The 23301-nt window shown below is 40.8% G+C and overlaps 1 protein-coding gene across 2 annotated transcripts in view; it reads left to right on the forward strand.

The window, feature by feature from the left end:
- The first annotated feature begins 5018 nt into the window (after positions 1–5018).
- Positions 5019–23301, forward strand: part of ache (acetylcholinesterase) — a 50399-nt gene continuing 32116 nt past the window's right edge. Inside the window, exon 1 of one of the 2 annotated variants that reach the window (XM_038731739.1) lies at positions 5019–5239. The gene's annotated coding sequence lies outside the window, so the exon portion shown is untranslated. Of the gene's footprint in view, positions 5240–16178; positions 16312–23301 lie in introns of those variants that run through there. The other variant, XM_038731740.1, reaches the window with a different exon arrangement.

A 23301-nucleotide genomic window follows, 5' to 3' on the forward strand; every position in this document is an offset into this window, starting at 1 on the left:
TGTTTGAATTCCTTTAATATTATTATTTTGTCTGATCGCAGCTGCTAGTGGTTCTATAAAAATAGCAAATAGCGAGGGAGAGAGTGGGCAACCCTGCCTGGTACCCCTCTGGAGACTAAAGCATGGAGAAGTATGATCATTTGTTTTGACAGAAGCTCTTGGGGAACTGTATAAGAGCAGCACCATCTTAACAGCTTTACGAAGTTAAATTGTAAAGCTTTTTTTGATCAAACAGCATGTCCATGGCGTGACGTTGAAGTTTGATGTTTCGCCATGTAAAAAGATGTACATGATGAAGCATATTATTTTATGAACTTCATGGCGTTACACAGTTATTAAGTTATTAAATTTGTAACATATATCGTGTGTCTCCTCATTATAATCCCACACAAAAAAGCTGGTTTTAGTGGGCAAGCATAGCATAGTCCGTCGCTTTGTACAGCGTATACATCAGCATCAACACAACAACGGGATGAAGGATGCTTTTAGTTCCGGCGAGTGAAAAGTCCCGGGTACTTTTGGTTGAAACGCGGCTTTAGGCACAATGTGAGTGCAGGCCAGCATGCTAGGGTATGGTACAAGGCAACCGGGCCTAGTGTGAGTATGCCCTTAGTCATTCAACTGGACCTTGTAGTGCAATACCTCACATTCTGTGCAACATTATCTGTTTTAATACTTAATACTTAATGTTCAATACTCTCAATTTTAATATTTAGTGTGCTTATCTGCTTCAATACTCTAGTATACTCCTAATAATACTGTTGTTAAGGATTTTAAGGATTTGTAATTAATTCCACATAAACTCTACCAGTACTCATTGTTACTACTACGATTTATTCACTACTATTAAGAATCAATGTGTCCCTGAGCAAGACACTTAACCCCTAGTTGCTCCAGAGCCGTGCGACCTCTGACATATAGGCATATATGTAGGTGGATTTGGATTAAAAAAAGCGTCAGCTAAATGAGTAATTGTTAATGTAATGGAGCAGCACAATGCCTTTTCTACTGAGTGTGTGTGTCCAGTGTGCCTAGTCAGTACATTGAATTTCCCCTTGTGGGATTAATAAAGTATGTCTTCTTCTTTTTCTATTTAATTAAAGCCTTAACATTCATATGGTGACGCAATGCAACGTCTTCCACAATCAGTGAATCACTACAGTATAGCACTGATTGTCTATGGCTTGAGGAAATTTGGCACCACAGACATTTGCATACAGTTTGACAGGAGAGTCAGACATATGTGTTCTCGCGAGACGAACTGTCAATGTTTACAACCAGTATTTATTAGCAGCACTCTCCCACTACCGTCACTGCTTTACGTTCCGGCCGAGCGAATGTTTGGGAGGAGGCATCACCGACATTTCGTCTTTGACAACCGGCCGAAGAAGCATCTCGTGTCGCTGTTTGCTATCCGGGCATAGCGAGCCAATAATGACCTACAGATGAGCCAATCAACACTACCCCGCTACCAATCTAACTAGCGGCACACAACAGCCAAGTAATGCGCTGCGCAGGAGAGATGCCAGCCGGCGCAAACCGCCCCCATCCCCCCCGCAGCCAGAGAGACCACAGACCCCACCCACGGCTACACCGTGACCCATGCCGCACGTTCACCACTAGACCGAAACCCACCACAAGCATCCCCCCCACCAACCTCCACCGCCATGCCCGCCCCCTCCCCCCAACCCGGACCCACACACAGGACACACAGGGAGGCAGCCAAGCACCGAGCGCCACCACATCCGCACAGCGCGCGAGTCAAAATCACCACCCGCGCACCGATACCAACAACCTCGTGACACCTAAGCAGAGTGGCTACCCACCCCGCAGCAGCGGCACGCCGAATACAGGGCAAACACCGGTCCCCCCGTCAAGCCCGCGCCCTAGGCAACCCGAGCGCCGCATCACCGCCCCCCGCCAACACCATGCCATCAACCAACATTTAAAATTAGAAAAAGTCCCCCACGCCCGCACCGCAATGCATCTAAGAATCAACCCACCCCCAGACACACCTACCAGCCGTACGGGACCCTGACCAGCAAGGCAGTACACACCCACCCCCATTAAGTGATAAAGTTGATCAAGGGGGACCAGAGAGATTGGAATTGTGTCAATTTGTTTTTTTTTACAGCAGACATTTTCTCCATGCTAATGTGATCTATAAGGTGATTCCGATATTGGGTGATACTTATATTCTTTTTGGCCTTCCAGTTCATGAGGATAGTTTTCTTGGCGATGCATAAGGCAGTGAGAAGCATGTATGATGTGTCAACCTCTATACTAATGTCACTTAGGTCCCCCAGCACGCAGAGTGATGGGGAAACTGGGACGGGGTAACTTAGCCATATCGATAGGTCTTCACATATCTTCTGCCAGAACTTTTGAACAGGTGTACATTGCCACATAGCATGCATGTAACTATCAGATATGTTACCTGAGCAGTTCCGGCAGATGTTTGACTGCATAAGACCCATTCTGAACATCCTTTGTCCAGTATAGTGTGTTCTATGGAGAGTTTTATACTGTATAAGTTGTAGATTGGGATTTGTAGTCATTCTAAAGGTATTTAAACATATCTGCATCCAAAAGTTTTGGTCTGGACTAATGGATAGATCTGTTTCCCATTTTAAGAATGGGAGAGAGATTGAACTATCTGTTTTTAACAGTAACATGTATACTTTTGATAACAGTTTTGGAGGCGAGAGTTTAAGAAAGTCTGTTATCATTGGAGGTAAATCTAAGTCCATTATTTTATCCTTAAATCTAGCCTGAATTATGGATTTAAACTGTTGAAATTCCAGAAATCTATTATGGCTAATTCCATATTGTGCCACTAGATCCTGGAATGGAATAAAGTTACTGCCTTGCATTACATGCTCTAGATGTCTTATCCCTTTGTCATACCACAGTGGGGAATTTAGTGTTTTCTTATTTTGCAGGATGTCAGGATTATTCCAGATTGGGGTAAATCTGCATGGGATAGGTGAAGACCCAGATATTTTGAGAAGTTCCCACCAAGCTGCCAAGGAAGTGCTTATGTTAATGCTTTTAAAGCAGGTATGACGTTTGATGCTGGAACTGATGAATGGCATATCGGAAATTTTAATTTCATTACAGAAGGTTTGTTCTATGTCCATCCATGAGTGGTCCAGGGGGCTCTGATTGATCCATTTTGAGATATATTGTAGTCTATTAGACAGGAAGTAATGATAAAAATTTGGCAGTTCTAAACCACCACAGTCTTTTGCTTTTTGCATAGTTTTTAGACTGATTCGTGGGGGTTTATTTTTCCACAAAAATTTTGAGATGTTTGAGTCCAGTGATTTAAACCAGACAGCAGAGGGTTTGGTGGGTAACATTGAAAACAGATAATTGATTTTAGGTAGGACCATCATTTTTATGGTGGAGACTCTTCCCATGAGTGATATAGGTAATGATGTCCACCGTACAAGGTCATCCTCTATAGATTTAAGTAAAGGCGTGTAGTTTAGCCATGTCAGTTCTGACAGCCTGGAAGAAATATTGACACCCAGATATTTAATATTCCCAGACTTTAGCGGTGTGGTAGATATACTCTGGAAATCACACTTTACAGGTAAAACTATGGATTTACTCCAGTTAATGGAGTAGTCTGAGATGGATGAGAATTTATCTATAAGTGTGATTGTCTCAGAAAGAGAAGTTTGTGAGTTTAGGAGGAAAAGTAATACATCATCTGCATAAAGGCTTATCTTATGGTGTATATTTTCTGTTTGAATTCCTTTAATATTATTATTTTGTCTGATCGCAGCTGCTAGTGGTTCTATAAAAATAGCAAATAGCGAGGGAGAGAGTGGGCAACCCTGCCTGGTACCCCTCTGGAGACTAAAGCATGGAGAAGTATGATCATTTGTTTTGACAGAAGCTCTTGGGGAACTGTATAAGAGCAGCACCATCTTAACAGCTTTACGAAGTTAAATTGTAAAGCTTTTTTGATCAAACAGCATGTCCATGGCGTGACGTTGAAGTTTGATGTTTCGCCATGTAAAAAGATGTACATGATGAAGCATATTATTTTATGAACTTCATGGCGTTACACAGTTATTAAGTTATTAAATTTGTAACATATATCGTGTGTCTCCTCATTATAATCCCACACAAAAAAGCTGGTTTTAGTGGGCAAGCATAGCATAGTCCGTCGCTTTGTACAGCGTATACATCAGCATCAACACAACAACGGGATGAAGGATGCTTTTAGTTCCGGCGAGTGAAAAGTCCCGGGTACTTTTGGTTGAAACGCGGCTTTAGGCACAATGTGAGTGCAGGCCAGCATGCTAGGGTATGGTACAAGGCAACCGGGCCTAGTGTGAGTATGCCCTTAGTCATTCAACTGGACCTTGTAGTGCAATACCTCACATTCTGTGCAACATTATCTGTTTTAATACTTAATACTTAATGTTCAATACTCTCAATTTTAATATTTAGTGTGCTTATCTGCTTCAATACTCTAGTATACTCCTAATAATACTGTTGTTAAGGATTTTAAGGATTTGTAATTAATTCCACATAAACTCTACCAGTACTCATTGTTACTACTACGATTTATTCACTACTATTAAGAATCAATGTGTCCCTGAGCAAGACACTTAACCCCTAGTTGCTCCAGAGCCGTGCGACCTCTGACATATAGGCATATATGTAGGTGGATTTGGATTAAAAAAAGCGTCAGCTAAATGAGTAATTGTTAATGTAATGGAGCAGCACAATGCCTTTTCTACTGAGTGTGTGTGTCCAGTGTGCCTAGTCAGTACATTGAATTTCCCCTTGTGGGATTAATAAAGTATGTCTTCTTCTTTTTCTATTTAATTAAAGCCTTAACATTCATATGGTGACGCAATGCAACGTCTTCCACAATCAGTGAATCACTACAGTATAGCACTGATTGTCTATGGCTTGAGGAAATTTGGCACCACAGACATTTGCATACAGTTTGACAGGAGAGTCAGACATATGTGTTCTCGCGAGACGAACTGTCAATGTTTACAACCAGTATTTATTAGCAGCACTCTCCCACTACCGTCACTGCTTTACGTTCCGGCCGAGCGAATGTTTGGGAGGAGGCATCACCGACATTTCGTCTTTGACAACCGGCCGAAGAAGCATCTCGTGTCGCTGTTTGCTATCCGGGCATAGCGAGGAAAGGAAGAAAAAACAAGTCGTCGGCTGGGGTTCGCTCCGCAGGGGTAACGTTAGCCAGGTAAGACAGAAACATTGGTTTATTGGCGGCTAAGGTTACTCGATAATAACAACCCATTAGACAGCTGATATGAAATGACATTGTTAACGTTACTACGCCAGAAACATTTTAGCAGTTAAGAATTTAAACTGTCTGCATTTGCTTTCCTTCCATTTTCTTTCTTCTGCAAACCCATGCAGCTCCGGCAGATTTTAACACTATTTGTCTCGTGCATGACTGATGTGCTGCCCTTTAATCTTTGCTAATGTTACATCAACGGTAGCCATGGCTACTAGACCTTTCTTCGGTTCCACAGAACCAGGTAGGTCAGACAGTAGACTACGTGCGGGTTTCCACCACGGGTAGACCGTCACGCCAAATTCCATGTACCATACTGACAATTTAAGGTTCCCATGCTTGCAAATCTATATAGCTCGTAGAATATGGCTGGATATCAACTCTGAATTGACAGGGGTAGTGTGTGTTTTCGGCATAGATATAACCCCTGAAAAAGAATTAGGTTTTGTGAAATTGTATTGTAACTTGACTGACGCTGCTCTCTATGGCATAAGTTACCGTCCACTATCTTGCTAAGAATAGCAGGAGGACCTCTTGTAAAATAGCATGTAGTTACAGATATACGCGCAGGTGTACGTTTTCCCGACAAAGGGACATAAAATGGTCTAGATAGGACATTCAGTTGTGCTGCATAGCGAGGTGTTTTCACTTGTTCACTCTGAGGTGGGTAACTGAACACGGCGTGGTTTGTGTCAGGGTGTTACTGGAGGAGACAGTTCGGAGGAATCGACGCGTGACGCGCCTCTGTGGCGAGACGTATGTGGCCGCTGTGTGTAGTTGGTGTCTTCTTTCGTCTCCATGTGTGTCTCACACACAAACTTACACACATTATTAGATGCGCATACGTTTTGGTTGGCGGAGGGCTCAGATTTAACCATTCCTGTAAAAATCGGGATGCTGCTAAATCCTTTAACCACAGCTGTTTATAATACTGAGGCCTTTCTAAGACATGTCTAACAATATCATGTATTTCTTAATAGGCTACTTCATATTGTCTAATTCAACATTGTTACCCAGTATTTTGCATTATTCAAAAGCGCATTAATATATTGTAACAACATTATATTTTATTCAATAATATTGCTGTTTGATTATGTCATTTTCTGGCAGCCTGCAGTAGCATGCTGTATATTGTGTCAACAATTATCTCATTACAGAAGCTGTGTTCTCTCAAGTTGGATATTTAGTTTAATCTCTCAGCTCAAACAGTTCTGTGTGGAGTGGCAGATCAGATTGCCACCTGTGTTGCATATTGCATAACAGTCTGTGCTTTCATCACGCTGCATGTTGGCTGAAGTCAGGGGACGGACAATGTTAGAGATTCTCGTTGATGATGTTAGTGCTTTTGTGAACCTCTCTCTCTTCCTTTTCTGCTGCTGCAGTTCACAGGCTGCAGTTGTGGCCTGAAATATTTGCTTTTAGTCTTAACAGTGATTGCAGTTTTGGCTGCTGGCAGTGCACATTCCTTTCTCAATGGAATAATGCCAAAGTGTAATCAATGCTGCAGGCTTTACTAATTTATTAAAAGTATGTGTGAGTTGTATTTGCATGCAATTTCTGTACATGGGATATTTCGTGACAGTTGTTCTCTGGGGAGTAGTTCCACACTGTGGTTCTGTGTCACGCTGCTTTGCTAGTTTGACAAGCTTAGAGCATTAAAGGATAAGGCTGGTGTGATTCTATATATATTTTTTTTTATTGTCAACAAATCCTCATTGTCATGCGTTGTACGGCCACTGAAGGTCACTGCCACAATATATGGTAATTTTTCTGTGTATTTAAGTATATTTAAAAACAGTAGTCAGACACCCAGGAAACAGGTTTTGCTTGCTGTATTCTGTATCATACAAGATACAGGACAATAAAAGATCCATTCCTTAAAGGATCTTTTATTGTCCTGAATGATACAGAGTGATGAGGGATGTTTGTCACTGCTCTCGTTCCATGAAAAAATACATTCCAAAGTGTATCTGAAGCCTAAATGCAGCTTCAGCAGTCTGAGTTAGTCAAATCAAGTAGATATCTTCCAAAGTTAGTTTTTTTTAAATACATTTCCTTTTTGTGTTTCCACACAGTGTTCCACTAGCCATGTTTCCATCTAATTGTCATGCGAATTTTAAGCGGACTTTTGAAATGTCGCAAAAAAAAAAAGTAAATGCAAAATAGGTGCGTTTCCATCAGTTGGTTTGGAGCGAATAAACCAGGCTACGGTAAGTGTAGTTACATCAGTAGGCTGTAATAAACAAGACCTATGGGTTCCAAACCAGAAACAAACCCAGTCGTAGGAACCTGATGGCCATCTTAGAAAAATGGAGAGAGGTCCTCAGGAATGTGCTTCAAGCGGGCAAAAGAGCTACCAGCCATGTCTCCTCGTGTTATGAGAATATCCGGCAAGATGCCGACAGCAGATGTGAGTTACAAGTTCACTACATCAGAAATTATTCGATAAAAGTGTTTTCATCTCACATTTGGCGGATTAACAGTTTTTCGACGAAGGGAAAAAACACCTCAAGCGAGCATAAAAATGTTTTAGCGAAATTAAGGATTTTACTGTTTCCATCAACCTTTCTAATGTGATACTTCAAAATGTGCATAAAAAAACATTGATGGAAACATGGCTAGTGTTGGGCTTCAGTGAAAGGATAGTTGGAATTTAACTGAATGTTTTTCCCTCAAGGCTGCTTTTGCTGCTGCTAATGTTCTCTCTCTTTCTCTGCTCTGTTTGCATCTGTTCAGATCTACTTGCATCAGATCAGGTCTCTTTTTTTGTAAATGTTCTTGCAGGCTAGGTAGGTTTTCCTCACGTCTGTCTTGGAATGGGTCTAAAATGTTTGGTCTGTGGAGACTCAAACATATTCAGTGATTTTGCTGTTGGATGTGACACGTACAGATCAGGCTGTATTCGTCTATACGGACAACAAGAATTTGTTATTTCTGATGAATTTGTTGGCAATAAGAACAAATGAAGAATATTACCAGGCTTATCCTGGTAATCCCCATTGGAATGAATGAAAATCAGAATTAGCTTTATTGCCTGGTATGTGTACACACAGGAGGAATTTGACTCTGGATTGTACAATGCTCATGATGTGCCTACTTATACAATACACAATAATACAGTAATAAAATGAAACACAGGCTACAGTACAATCCATTGATAATCTTGAACAACAACAAAACATCATCTAGCAAACTTAAGCCGATGCACAAACTACTCACTTTCTACAAATGCCGCAAATGGGAGAAAGAGGCATCCCACAACACCAATGCTCAGTGGCTAGTGGATCTAAAAACAGCTCACAGCAATCTCCCAGAACAAGATCCAGTAACCATTACAACGGCAGACATCCAAGAAAGAGTGGCAGGGATGAAGAGCTGGACAGCACCAGGCCCTGACATGATCCACACCTACTGGCTGAAGAAACTAACTGCACTCCGCCTGGCAGCACAAATGAACCAACTGCTGATGGATGGGACCCACCCAGAATGGTTAACCCAAGGACAGACAGTCCTGATCATGAAGGATCCCCAGAAAGGAACAACCCATCCAACTACAGGCCAATAACCTGCCTCTGCACAACATGGAAGCTCCTGTCAGGCATCATAGCGGCTAAGATGCGTAGGCACATGGCTCAATTCATGGACAGGGCCCAGATGGGAATAGGTAGTAATACCAGGGGAGCCAAGCAACAGCTACTGGTTCCTAGAGCAGTCACTCGAGACTGCAACTCAGTGCCACACACAGTGGGGAGAACAAGTATTTGATACACTGCTGATTTTGCAGGTTTTCCTACTTACAAAGCATGTAGAGGTCTGTCATTTTTATCATAGGTACACTTCAACTGTGAGAGACGGAATCTAAAACAAAAATCCAGAAAATCACATTGTATGATTGTTAAATTATTAACTTAATTTTATTGCATAAGTATTTGATCACCTACCAACCAGCAAGAATTCCGGCTCTCAGAGACCTGTTAGTTCTTCTTTAAGAAGCCCTCCTGTTCTCCACTCATTACCTGTATTAACTGCACCTGTTTGAACTCGTTACCTGTATAAAAGACACCTGTTCACACACTCAATCAAACAGACTCCAACCTCTCCACAATGGCTGAGACCAGAGAGCTGTGTAAGGACATCAGGGATAAAATTGTAGACCTGCACAAGGCTGTGATGGCCTACAGGACAATAGGCAAGCAGCTCGGTGACAAAGCAACAACTGTTGCCGTAATTATTAGAAAATGGAAGAAGTTCAAGATGACGGTCAATCTCCCTCGGTCTGGGGCTCCATGCAAGATCTCACCTCGTGGTGCATCAACGATCCTGAGGAAGGTGAGGGATCAGCCCAGAACTACACAGCAGGACCTGGTCAATGACCTGAAGAGAGCTGGGACCACAGTCTCAAAGAAAATTAGTAACACATTACGCCGTCATGGATTAGAATCCTGCAGCACACGCAAGGTCCCCCTGCTCAAGCCAGCGCATGTCTGTCTGAAGTTTGCCAGTGACCATCTGGATGATCCAGAGGAGGAATGGGAGAAAGTCATGTGGTGTGATGAGACAAAAATAGAACTTTATGGTCTAAACTCCACTCGCCATGTTTGGAGGAAGAAGAAGGATGAGTACAACCCCAAGAACACTATCCCAACTGTGAAGCATGGAGGTGGAAACATCATTCTTTGGGGATGCTTTTCTGCGAAGGGGACAGGACATATTGAGGGGAGGATGGATGGGGCCATGGATCGCGAGATCTTAGCCAACAACCTCCTTCCCTCAGTAAGAGCATTGAAGATGGGTCGTGGCTGGGTCTTCCAGCATGACAACAACCCGAAACACACAGCCAGGGCAACTAAGGAGTGGCTCTGTAAGAAGCATCTCAAGGTCCTGGAGTGGCCGTACCAGTCTCCAGACCTGAACACAATAGAAAATCTTTGGAGGGAGCTGAAAGTCCGTATTGCCCAGTGACAACCCCGAAACCTGAAGGATCTGGAGAAGGTCTGTATGGAGCAGTGGGCCAAAATCCCTGCTGCAGTGTGTGCAAACCTGGTCAAGAACTACAGGAAATGTATGATATGCAAACAAAGGTTTCTGTACCAAATATTAAGTTCTGCTTTTCTGATGTATCAGATACTTATGTCATGCAATAAAACGCAAAATAATTATTTAAAAATCATACAATGTGGTTTTCTGGATTTTTGTTTTAGATTCTGTCTCTCACAGTTGAAATGTACCTATGATAAAATTACAGACCTCTACATGCCTTGTAAGTAAGAAAAACTGCAAAATCAGCAGTGTGTCACGGGGTGGTGATGGCACAATGGATAAGATACATGCCTTTGGTGTGAGAGACCCGGGTTCAGTTCCCCACTGTGTCACATCATTGTGTGCCTGAGCAAGACACTTAACGGAATACCTACATCCGACCTCCACATGCTAGCCAACTGTACCCTGACTGCTGTTAGCTACCGGGATGAAATTATCAGAGCCATGGGTTCCTCATGGTGCAGGACAATGTCCGGCCTTATATGGCCAGAGTGTGTAGGCAGTTCCTGGATGATGAAGGCACTGATGCCACTGACTGCCCTTCATGTTCCCCAGATCTGAATCCAATTGAGAACCTCTATGTTATGTATCACAGCACACGACAAGGCCAAGTGGCGCCACAAACTGTCCGGGAGTTCACTGATGCCCTGATCCAGGTCTGGGAGGAGATCCGCCAAAAACGGTCTGATCCTCCAGGCCTAGGGGTAGTATTACACTAGTGTAGGTATTGTAAGTGTAGGTATTACTACACTGCCTACTACTTTACATGCAGTGATTATATTTTTATTGCAAAATTAAGCAAGGGCAAGCATACAACTTATGATTTAAAACTGATTTAAAGATAAAATGTTTCAAATGTAAAACCTGTTGTTTCAAGGTCTTCTTTTTGGAGAGTAAGGGAGGGGAAGGAGTTGTCCCAGCCAGTGAAATCGTTCCTTTGCTGCAGAGCTATAGAATCTTATTAAAACTTAAGGCTTTGTCCAAAGCCCTCAGAATGTCTCTAAAAGTCTTCAGTCCATGATACAGTTGAACAAGAGAAACTTCCAATAATTCTTCTGATGTTTTTGAAGTGGTTATCCTCTGTTGCTTGATCTCTTGAAATCCACTGAAGTGTTCTCTGGTTGTTTGCTGTTCAAATCTCAAACTCTTAGTTTAGGCTTTTGGTCCCATGCGGTGATGATCTGAGTCCGATGCCTGTGAGATCCGCCGAGGAGTAACACCAATCTATGTCTGACTCTTCTTTATATATTCTCTCTTCAAGTTGTCTTTTATGTGTAATTGTGTGTATGTGCTGGTGTGTGGGTAAGGATATGTTGACTCATAGTCATGATGTCTTCACCCAAACTCAGCGTCCTTTTGCACAATTGTTTAACCTTTACCCTAATCGGTCAGTCGCTTGGTGATTTTGGTTTCCATTACCGTTTTTACGTAATTTTGTTTTCAATGAATTATACAATGTACAGTAAAGACTTTGAACTTTGAACCATTTCGTTCATTGAGATCTGATGTGTAAAGTATTGAAATTATTCAACATTTTAAAAATGAAACTGTTCTTTAAGATTTACATCTTCTGCAGGAACCAATGGGCTTGGGCTGAGAGCTACATACAGGCAGATGAAGGAATTGTTGAGACAGGACTAACTACATTGTTGGTTTGGTTCTTTGCCAGGCATACTTAGAATATACAGACATACAACGCTACAGTTAACTTTTGATAAATAAATATTTTTTGAGCATTCTTGATTGTTTCCTCATGAAAAAGTACTTACTTCCACTTTTGTTATATTGAAATGGAATTGGTTAAAGGTGAAATGTGTTACGGTGTGTTTGACAGAGGACCCAAAAGCAACGCTCAGGATGAATAGGTTTTATTAAGGGAAAAAAGGGGTTGAGGGAGTGGAGGTGAGGGAGAGGCGGATGCCGGGGAAACACGGGCACAGGGAACTGAGGAGACTTAGACAAGGGAGCTGGGGGGCATTTGGGGACCGAGGAAGAGAGGAGGCACGGGGAACTAACCGGGGGGGGGGGGGGGGGGGGTTGGTGGAGGATGGCTGGCTGTGGAAGAAGTCCGAGGGGAGAGGGCAGGGTGGCGAGCCCAGCTGACACAACGGAGGACGGAGGCGAGTGAACCTGGATGGAAGACAGACAGACAGGGTTAGACACAGGGAAACAGAGATGACGCAGATTACTCTGGAGCTTGAGCGATGAAGTGGCACCGTTTTAGGAGCAACGACGACCAAGCAGCGATTGTGTGGAGAACCGGGGTTGAAGTACTGGCAGAGATGAGGTTGATTGCTGGCAGGTGTGGCAGGCAGAGGTGGAGGTTGTCAGCCAGGCTGCCACCACAACAGCAATGTGTAAGATATGGTCAGAATTTTTATGAAATTGAAATAAACTCACAAAATGACAAGAAAGGAAATATTGTTACATCTTCTGAATTCAATTTTCTCTCTTTCACCAAAGTAATCTGCTTCTTAACTCATCATAAAACACATTTCTTTCAAACTCGAATGAAACAAAATAAAATTCACCAAAACAGTCTGAGATAGTATTTCCACTGTAACTAGGGGTGTCACTCTTTCTTTTCTAAATGGAAAATTGATTGATGAGCTTTCAGTTTCGACCTTCAATATCAAAAGCACGATCGCAGGTTCTCCCAGTATTTTGTGCCCTCTCTGCCTATGTGCCCCCGTCCAGCACGCACACTATATTTTCTCGATTCACTGTTTGCTCAGTTAACCGGATCCGCCTAATATTACAATGTTTTACATATGTTTAAATATCTTAAAAACAATTTATGACAGAGAGATGCAGTCTTTTTGCCGTTCTTCTCAGATTCTGCCCGTTTAGAGGAAGATAACGTTTCTAGCCAATCAAAATGACTCTGTAGCCCTTTAACATCCAACCCACCGAACCATGGTGGCAACACACAAACACAGAGAATGAACCGGGAATAAACACGACTGAGGAGCGCATCGGAGGCACAGAAAGACAGAGAAAATTGACAGAGTAACTTTATAAACATTATTATTATTATTATTATTGTTGTTGTTTTAGTGCTTTTATAAAGGCAAAAAGGAAAGGTTTTCACAGCAGAAGCATTGAACCAAAGTTGGGACGAAGACTGATACGCAGCCCGAAGCGTTTTTACCAAGGAGACAAAATACGATCAGGATCAAAGACCAATTGGACGACAGGTATGTAACTTCAAATAACCTCTTTATCTTAAAATAATGCAATAAAGTGTGATCATTGTAGTTTATTGTGAGTTGAGTGTAAATTGGCTGTTTTAGTCAGAAGAGGTTTAAAGTTTTCTTCCATTGTCTGTGTAGTGACGCTTCACCCCCGTCTTCCCATCCAATACACGTAGGGCACCGTCACCCTCTCTCCCTCCCCCTGCCCCTCTTTCTGCAGTGAGCTCAGTGAACTGTTTGTTTAGTCAAGAGTCAGGTTACAGGAGATTTTAGGGGTGTTGTTGTTTTTCTCTGTTGATTATTGACACTGAAAGAAGCTTCCGGTTTTACTGTGTAATTGCTCTCTCCTTTGACATTATTTCACAGCATATTTCAAGCCTATCATCTGCATCATCATCTGGGATGCTTTTGGAAACACATCCCTATAGTCTTCCGTGGCTGCAGACCAGAAGATTGACCACACACCTGTGTCCATTGCCCCTGTGGACCCAGTAAACCATGCACACAAGACTGCAGATATTATAAAGTACTGTGAGCACTCTGTAAGGCAAGCAAAGCCTATATCAAGAACCCCTGGCAGTGTGGGGCAAGCCAGGAGCCCCTCTGCATCTTCTTAGAGATGCCTTGCTTTGCTCAGTGGCATGAGAAAAATGCCTTGGACTGTTTTCACAAAAGGCTCCATTATTTCATTGTTATGGGCACATTTTATTGAAAACCTGCATGTGGATGTAAAACAAAGTGTTGGATAAATATGTTTTTAGTTCAGAAACTGTTCAGTAATTATGTATAAGGCGTGATTTTCAATAATAAATCACAAAAATCTAATTTCTAGTTTTTAATTCTCTAGTTTATTTTACACTCATACTTCATTTATAAGCACATTACATGCATGCTTATGTTAGCTTAGGGGTTTGAATCCTGAATCCATAGATACCAAACACATTACATATGGTTTATAAGCATAAATGTATAAATAGGGGAAAATGAGGGTAAAAGGGGAGAAAAGACGGTAAAATTCCAGACAATGAAAAATTCCCATCACAAGTTTCCAGGTGTTTCCATCACATGTCTTGTTTTGTCCAACCAACAGTACAAAAATCAAAGACAGTCAACTTACTATCACACAGATCCTCACCTTTGAGAAGATAACTATGTAACTTGGTAAATTACTTTAATTATTCATTGATGATTAAAGTAGTTGCTGATTAAGTTTCTGTTGATTGATTAATCAACTAATAATTTCTGCTCTAATTTTATTATTGCTCCTCTAATTGTCACTGATGAGCTCAAACTGTCAGTGTACCTACCCTAGCCTTAACTGTTGTATTTACCTGCTGTTAGCCTGCAGGTTGGACTATTCCATCTGTGCACTGCAGAATGAGCACCAGGATGGTCAAAACCGTTCCTGTTCTTGTGAGTGTTCCTGTTTTTGCTTGATCTCTTGCATTTTCCAGCCTTTCCTCCATCTGTGTACTGGAGTGTCACAATCAATAACAATTTGATCACCTTTCGCCTTTTAACTTCCCGATTTAGTCGTTTTTTGTGTTGAAGCTTCTTTTGTCTTTTCCAAAAATAAGCTTCTGTTTCTATACAGATATATTTGACCACATGCGCATCTTCAGTGGGTCTCTATACCAAAGCTACACCTGGCTGATCAAAGATCTGTGCAGGATGTACATGCTTTTTTCAGAAATCCTTACATTTAACTAACACATTTTTATTGTTCTTTATAGTATATTTCTAGAAAAATGTATTGATAAATATAATAATATTTTGTCTTCTGGGGCTGAACAATTAATCAAAATATATTAAAGCATTATATGGCCCAGTGCAATTTCCAAATTGCAGGAACTGCCATTGTTTGATAAAGGTAAAATGTGTCACAACATACCATCATTAATCAAACATTGTAGTACCACAGACATGCCCGTCCCACAAAGGTCCCCAGCAAAGATTGCATCATCATCATTTTTACTTTTTTGTTTTTGTGAAATGAAATGCAAAAATGACCATTCTCACTTAAATCATGACTCATATAGCAGTATCTTCAGCCCAAGTGTCTTCCATACACTGATAGTGACTTTTCTGTCCACTGTTTTATCCTGAGAGACACATGACTTGCACCCGCCCCCAATGAAACCAATCCTCCTGTGAACTTCATACACAAATTCCTCAGTCTAATTTGAGAAGTGACACACTTTCTCCCACCCAGTCCCAGTCCCCTCCACTCAGTGTCTCCCTCTGCACCCTCTCTCTTATTTCCTCACCCACTGGAACTCCTCTTCTTACCACCCCTCTCTGTCTGTTCTGTATTACTTTATTACCTTTTCCCGTCTCTTGTTGAACAACATTCGGGTGCAGTGACTGTGGACGGCGTCCTGAAGTCTTGCCTGTACAGAAGACCAAAAAAAACCCCACACACATCTGGCAACCATAGGCTGTATAAAACAATGGACGTAGTGTCCGTGACGTCACCCATTGGTTTCTGAAGAGCCGTTTTGAAGCTTCAGCTTCGGCGGAGCTGGCCATCACCATCTTGGCAGCGCGTCACCGCGCGTCTCTCCCGGATAACCAAAAATGGGCAAAGAGGCGGGTCGTGGGTGGAGTTGAGGTGACTGCCTGCTGAAACTTCACCCGCCTAGTTTGTCGTGACCGAGTTAGCTCAGGCTAAGGAGCTAATGCTATATGCTACTCTGTGTTAGCAGAAGTAGCTTTTATCCGGGGCTTTTGTGGTTGGCGATTGGTAGCCTGTGGCTGCATCGTTACCAGCTTATTCTGGAGGTAAGTTAACCTGAAACTATACAACTACACTTAAAGTAACTATTTCTTTGTTATTTAGGTTATACTACACAAGGTTTAAAAAAAAATTTAATATATAAATGAGGTAATTTGTCACACTAGATTATGTGGCAACTAAAGTTAACAGTTCACATTACCATGGATCAGCATTTATTGTTGGCAACTCAACAATTGACAGCTGATATAACATTGTCTGTCTTCAAAGGACAACACAAAAACATATTGTTGACTCTTGAGGTGTTGCTCCCTTGTTCTATTTTCTGTCAAATATGTGATATAATAGTACTGTCAACCAAACTGAGGCCTCTTTTATAGTTAATTTTATATTTTACATCAGCTACCTATTACTCATTCATTTTCCTTCCATAGTCACAGTGTGGATCAGATGTCCCACCTGGTGCCAGATAGCTGCAGATATCTAGAACGCATCCTCAGTGTGCTAGACGTCTGTATCTGATGGCATGGACTGACGTAAAAAGGCCTTCTCCCCTTCTGTTTACTTTTACATTCAGTTTTAGATATGTGTTTTTATGCACATTTAAAAAATATATAAATTATGCTTCACATTGAAAGAAATTCTCTATATATTTGCACTCATTTTGTCTTTATTACTGACTGAAAATGTTAGATTTCAGATTCTGTCTGGCAATTCCAAGGACAAGTTAATCTTACAACACAGATAAAACATCAAACATTAAAGCTGAACTATTGCTAAGGGACATCAGTAGTAGAAGTTGAAAAAGTGAAAATGCTCCCAAAAATCTTTCATGGGTCACATGAAATGTTGAAAAGTAATTATGCAGTGTATTTCTGTGTGTGCAACTTGTGGGTAAGTGATGAAAACAAAGAATGACCTGCACAGATTAATAATGTTTCTTACTAGATGGTATCGTTAATTGTGACAATCCAAACTCTGAGGTCTCAGAGCTGATGCAATCAATGCACCTGTGGTAAATAGGTGCATCTATACAGTGTAAGCCTCCTAATACTTGTACCCACAACACCTTCTACAGGGCTTCAAAACCATTCAGTGTGCAGATAATTCTTTGGTTTTCACAATAGAGTAACTTCTCAGTAAATGTCTTAAAGAAATATCCAAATAAGACAAATATAAAGCGTTAGCTTTTCATTTTTTACTTTTTACTGACATATGCAAAATGGTAACCTGTAATACTATCTTGATATTTTCATTTACAGCTGTTAACTGTCATATTTTGTTAAGTTTAGATCACATTATATTCAATTAGCATAAGAAACTGATGAATAAAGAATGTAATTTTATTTTAAGTAAATTTAGTCTGATCAACTTTATATAACAAAAATGTATTCTCATACCAAAGCAACAGGTTAACAAATTAAAATCATATTTAGCATTCATGGAAACATCAATATTGAAAGGTTACAAATGTAAAAGTTGTTTTGTATAGGAATCCAGTGTCATAATTTGAAATCAGTAGAGTTCAGGTGTTGTGGAGTAAAAGTAAAAACAAATGCCTGAGCACATCAGTAAGCTGCAGGAGCCGGTAGGTCCACACTGAAGCTGGGAGTTCTGGAATGATGCTGCCATCACCTCATCTGGCTCTTGTAAACACAACATTTAACATAACATAAGTTAATATACAGCCTATTACAATATAAATATCAACATTTAATGCTGTAAATAAACATATAAAAAGAAAAAAGCTTTTAATAAATGTTTTTAAAGTGCGGGAATAAATCCAAAATTGTAACCCTAACCCTGGGGCATCAGTGTGCATGTGTAGACGTAGCGTGTATAGTGGCAGAAGAGGTACATTGCTGTTGAGATGGGAGTCCCAGCTTCACCGGTGTTGTGCAGAATAGTTTGGATCATTTACCACCATTGATGAATCGCACAAAGAACATTATGTCGTTTTTAAATAGTAGGCTACTTGAAATAGCTACCGTGTACCATTTCAATGTTTTCTATTGCCTACAAAGTAAGCAGCGCACAGAAGCCGTTGGCATGGTTCACTACCTATAGAGCGCCAGCCGTTTACTCATGGAGTGCTGCTCAGTCTGTCTGTTCAAATGAGGATGCAGTAAAGATCTGTGGATCCAAGAGTATGCAGGCGGAGCGTCGCTCCCAATCTCAACAGGCCTTGAGACACATGTTAAAACATGTGGCCAGCTGCGTGGAAATTCTTAACACCAACTTATTAACGGCCGCCAAAGTATATTTGGCAGAGAGAGAGACATAAACATGGTGGATTCTCCTGTTTGCTACATTATAAAAAAAGCTTGCTATATTATCGCTACTGCTGGTCAAGTTAACGGCATGCCAAAACGGGAAATCTTACAGTGCAGACTCGCTCCCTCATCCTTTTTCAACATTAAATAAAATAAAAAATGCAAAAATGCGAGCATTTGGTCGCAGTCTCGTTTGGTTTGGGGGGTCTACCAAACCCTGAAAAAAATCCTAGGGGAGACACTGAATATGTAACAATGTCAGTTGTCTCCCACCTGTCAGGTTGGAGGCTGCTGTTTATGTTTTGCAATGCATGGTTGTCATAGTGACAGGATTAGCTTGGAGGTGCTGTAAGGGAGAGGGGGCAGCTGTGTCTCTGTGTGTGTATCGATACTATTTCTGAACACACTCCTTCTCAGTTGTATGGAAAATCTTTTTTGGGGATGCTGCTTTTCTCTGTCCCTCACACTCATTCAAACAAACAGGGTGATGATAATATCACTGGACTTTGGATATGCTTGACCCTGAAACTGGATAAATAACAGACTCACTCAGCTCTTCTAACTTATTCGACGTATGTGTGTTGTGAGTTCTTCTGCAGAACACTTGAAAAAGTGTTTTCTGAGCTGTTCATTTGAAAACTCGAATTGCCATCACTAAACTAAAGAGGAGATTGATTGTCTTTCCCCTTGTCTTTGCTGAGTTACACAGAGACCTCCCAAATGCTTATGTAAAACAATCACACTTCCACGTCATCACATTGTCTTACCTAAACAAATATTAACGTTACTATACATCCACGGCAAATGTTACCCAGCTGATATCTGTGTGATGATGTCTGTACTTAGCTTACATTGAGTTTAGACCAGGACTGATTCGTTATATGAGGTAAACCGATATAATTTCAAAAGAAATATGAAATTAGACAATACCGTTTATACCGATAAAGTTTGATGTTGAATGTATTAATTTTCCTGTAAAGTCCTGCCAGCGTTTGCTCCTCCCTCCCTCTGCTTCTGCACGCAGCCGTCTACTCACAGAAGCAGGGAATGCTGACGTGTTTGCAGCAGAGGTACATTAGGTCTGTGAGTGTGTAGAGAACTGAAGGAGGTGAATTCAATAAGTGAGTGATACTTAAGATGGAGAATAAAGTATAATTAAAACGGTGAAATAAGAAACAAGTTAAGTTACTAAAAATAGTATAAACATGCTCGCTGAGCCCCCCTCCCCAGCCCGCTAAGCAGAAAATACTGATATATATTTTATACCGGAATTCTGCCTAACAGTACCGGGATATGACTTTTTGGCCATATGGCCCTAGGACTGATTATCTTTTGCTAATATTCAAACCTTTCCAGACCACCACCAACAACCGCTGTAGTATCCCCAACTGTATTCTTTATTGCTGCATAAATCAAGTGCATATTTGTAATATATGTTGAACAAGCATACATCTCAAATGCCAAGTCAAGTCTTTAAAGTCAAATCTGATTTAACTGTGAATTCTAAAGGTTGAAACTTAGCAACAATATTGCTATTTGTAGAACTTAATTGCCAATAAATTTTATCCTCTTGAGTATTTAATTAGAAAACCTCAGTTAAGATTAGTTGAAAGCGTAATACTCAACGGCATAGATGTTAGTCCATAGTTGAGCCCAGGAGGAAACTGGAGCCCACTGCTTTTTCATTAATTACTTTTTTATTAGGGGCAAGAACAGCAGAGTGCTGCGCTTTCCTCCTGGACTCAACAACCCACAGATTGACATTTACATTGATTTGTCTTTCTCTTGTGAGTAGTCCTGAAACAACTGGTTGAGTAATCAACCAGTCAGCTGACAGAAAAATAATCACCACCTATGCTGATAATGGATTAATTGACGATTAAGTCATTTATTAAATAAAAACACCATCCTCTGTTTGCAGCTTCCCAAATGTGAGGATTTGCTGCTTTGCTGTTTTATATAATGGTAAACTGAATAACCTTGGGTTTTGGAAACTGAGATTAACCTTTTTCCCCCGATGTTTTATTGACTAAATGAATGATGGGTCATTTGAAGAAATAATCAAATGAGTACAGGTCTAAAGACTAACACATAAGATAAAATGCTGAATGATTACTCTGCCATCAATCCCACAATCAATAGTCATAATATTTTAAAAGAAATGTTCATTTCAATGTGGAATCCAAATTAAGAAAATGTATTCATGGGACATTTACAGCACATTCTGAGCCAACAAAAGGCAAGAAGCAAAATATTAGACCTCTTGTGTATGGTAATCATTTGCAACACAGAACTGGAGAAAAGATGTACCTGGTAGATTTATTTCAGATTTTAGAACACAGGGTTGGAGAACAAGGTTATGTTGTAGTCCCCTTTATGCTACTCACAAAAGCAAACATGTGCATGTTAAAATTGTTGAAAAGTAATTATGTCCTCTCTTCAGCTTTCCATGGTAGAGCCTGACCGATATTAGTATTTTTTAGACAGTATCAATTTGAAATGATCTCATGATGTGGAGCAGAGGTAGCACAGGTACAAATTGTGAAACATCAAAACATAGAAATTAGGGATGAAACGATGATGGGGAAAAAAAACGGATGAAAATTATAGTGACCACAATTATCACAGTTATTGTTATTATCACGATATTGTAAAAAGGTGCCCAAAAAGATTCAAATGTACTGATACACAGACTGAAACAATTTCAACAAGTTTTATATTGAAAACTACACATACAATTGCCATTTTGTTTGCATAAGCAATAAGATAACAGCCAATACCTTTTGTAAACATTTGAAAACCATCTAAGTGTGTATTATCAAGATTTTATATTTTATATTATATAGGTAATGCAATGACCCCGTGCACAATTACATGAAAACAAATAAGGTTTAAGAAGACAGTGACAGTAACTGCAATGAGCCCAACAACTAACGCAAATAACAATGTGCAGCGTTTTTACTAACAGCAAAACAACTAACAACTAACAACTTAAGCTCAAAGTTAAGGTAATTTTCTTCAATCAAGTTTCCCTCAGTGCTCTCAAAAAGACTAAAATACGACCAGACTTCACAGTGACTGAAAAATGTCTGCAGCGCTGTCTTCGGCTGTGTTGACATTGACCCAAACAAACCCACGATGCAGACTGCGAATGCGCGCCTGCTTCTGGGAGACTGTCTCTAATTTTGGTTGATGCTGGTAATTAAAATGTTTACAGTAATAATAACCGTCGGGAATTATACCATGGTTTAGTTAAACCAAATCAAAATTCAACGCTTATGCCACTGACATGCCGTTTAAATGAAACTTAAAAGCTTCACAATTTAACATCACCAAGGTCTTTAGATTGCACTGCACAAGTTTGAACTGTAAGCTTTATCAAAGAGAAAAGTCGTGATATAATTCCAGCAAGCCAACTTTTAAATGTGGAGATGGTGTCTGCCTCCAGAACCCAAACTGGGGCCTGGTTCCACAGGAGAGGAGCTTGATAGCTGAAGGCTCTGGCTCCCATTCTTATTTTGGAGACTACAAGTAACCCTGCATTCTGGGAGCGCAGTGCTCTGGTGGGGTAAAAATGTATTATTTTCCACATTCTATTTGAGACCCAGCACCCCAAAACTATAAATTTAATACAGTTTCTTAGGCACGTTCACACTGCAGGCCTTAATGCTCGCTTTAGATTTTTTTCCAGATCTGATTTTTTTTTTGTTTGACAGTTCACAATATTGCTTAAATGTGGCCCATATCAGACTCTAGTGTGAATTGTACATGGCCTGAAAGTGATGCGCATGCACAGAAGAATAACACGACATCAGAAGTACAGAAGTAAACAGAGCCACAGATGTTAGCTCTGGTTAGCTCCGGTTAGCACCCTCCCAATTATCACAGGAGACTCTATACTATTTCATTGTCCTCTCATGGGTCACATTTCTCCCAAATTATGACAAGTGTTCACAACTTTCTGTCCTTTTCATTACATTTGTTTCTGGTGCTGTAACACAGCAGTTGCTCCACAACTCACTCCCCCTCCCCCCTCTCTCTCTCCACTGTGTCCACACGGACACAAGTAGCATGCACATAACTCAGAAGAGCGCTTGCTGTCCGGTGGATTTCAGGTGGAAGGAAGGGAATTTGTGAGCAGTTGAAAACAAGGTAGAGCAGGAAGCAGGCCACGTGTGTAATTATAGCTTTTGTGAAGCTTTTTCGTTCACTGTGGTTCCGTCTTAAACAGAACTGTGACAACATAGTGGACCACATATGAAAGTGGCCCATATCCAAACTGGGAAAGATCAGATTCCATGTGACTTGGTCTGTTCACACTGTTATAAAAAGATCAGATTGGAGTCATATATATGAGCAAAAAAATAGGATTTGGTTTACTTTGGCCTGCAGTCTGAACGTAGCCTTAGAGTTATTTAGTTTCAATCTATGAGGAGATACATATCTGGTATGTGCCACATTAATCCATCAAAGGGTGTGGCATTTACTAGGGTTTTACTCTGATGCCTTTTATAGTTCCCCTCATGACCACACACCTGTCTATGCCTTTGTTGCTGAGTAGGCTGAGGGGCTTTAAACATGTCTGGATGCTGAAAGAAAATAACTTTCCCTCCTTTACAGTGGAAAATTGGTAATGGAGATAGATCTCAGCAGTACGGTATTATTACTACAAAGTTCCTCCAAAAGTGGGCACAAAGAAATTCCAGCAAGATTGTCATTATGTGATTGTGACATAAACATTTGTCTGCAGTAGGGATGCAGTGA

Source organism: Micropterus salmoides, unplaced genomic scaffold, assembly GCF_014851395.1.
Source record: "Micropterus salmoides isolate LMB-PRFRI ecotype aquatic unplaced genomic scaffold, ASM1485139v1 Ms_hic_scaffold_2, whole genome shotgun sequence".
NCBI lineage: Eukaryota > Metazoa > Chordata > Actinopteri > Centrarchiformes > Centrarchidae > Micropterus > Micropterus salmoides.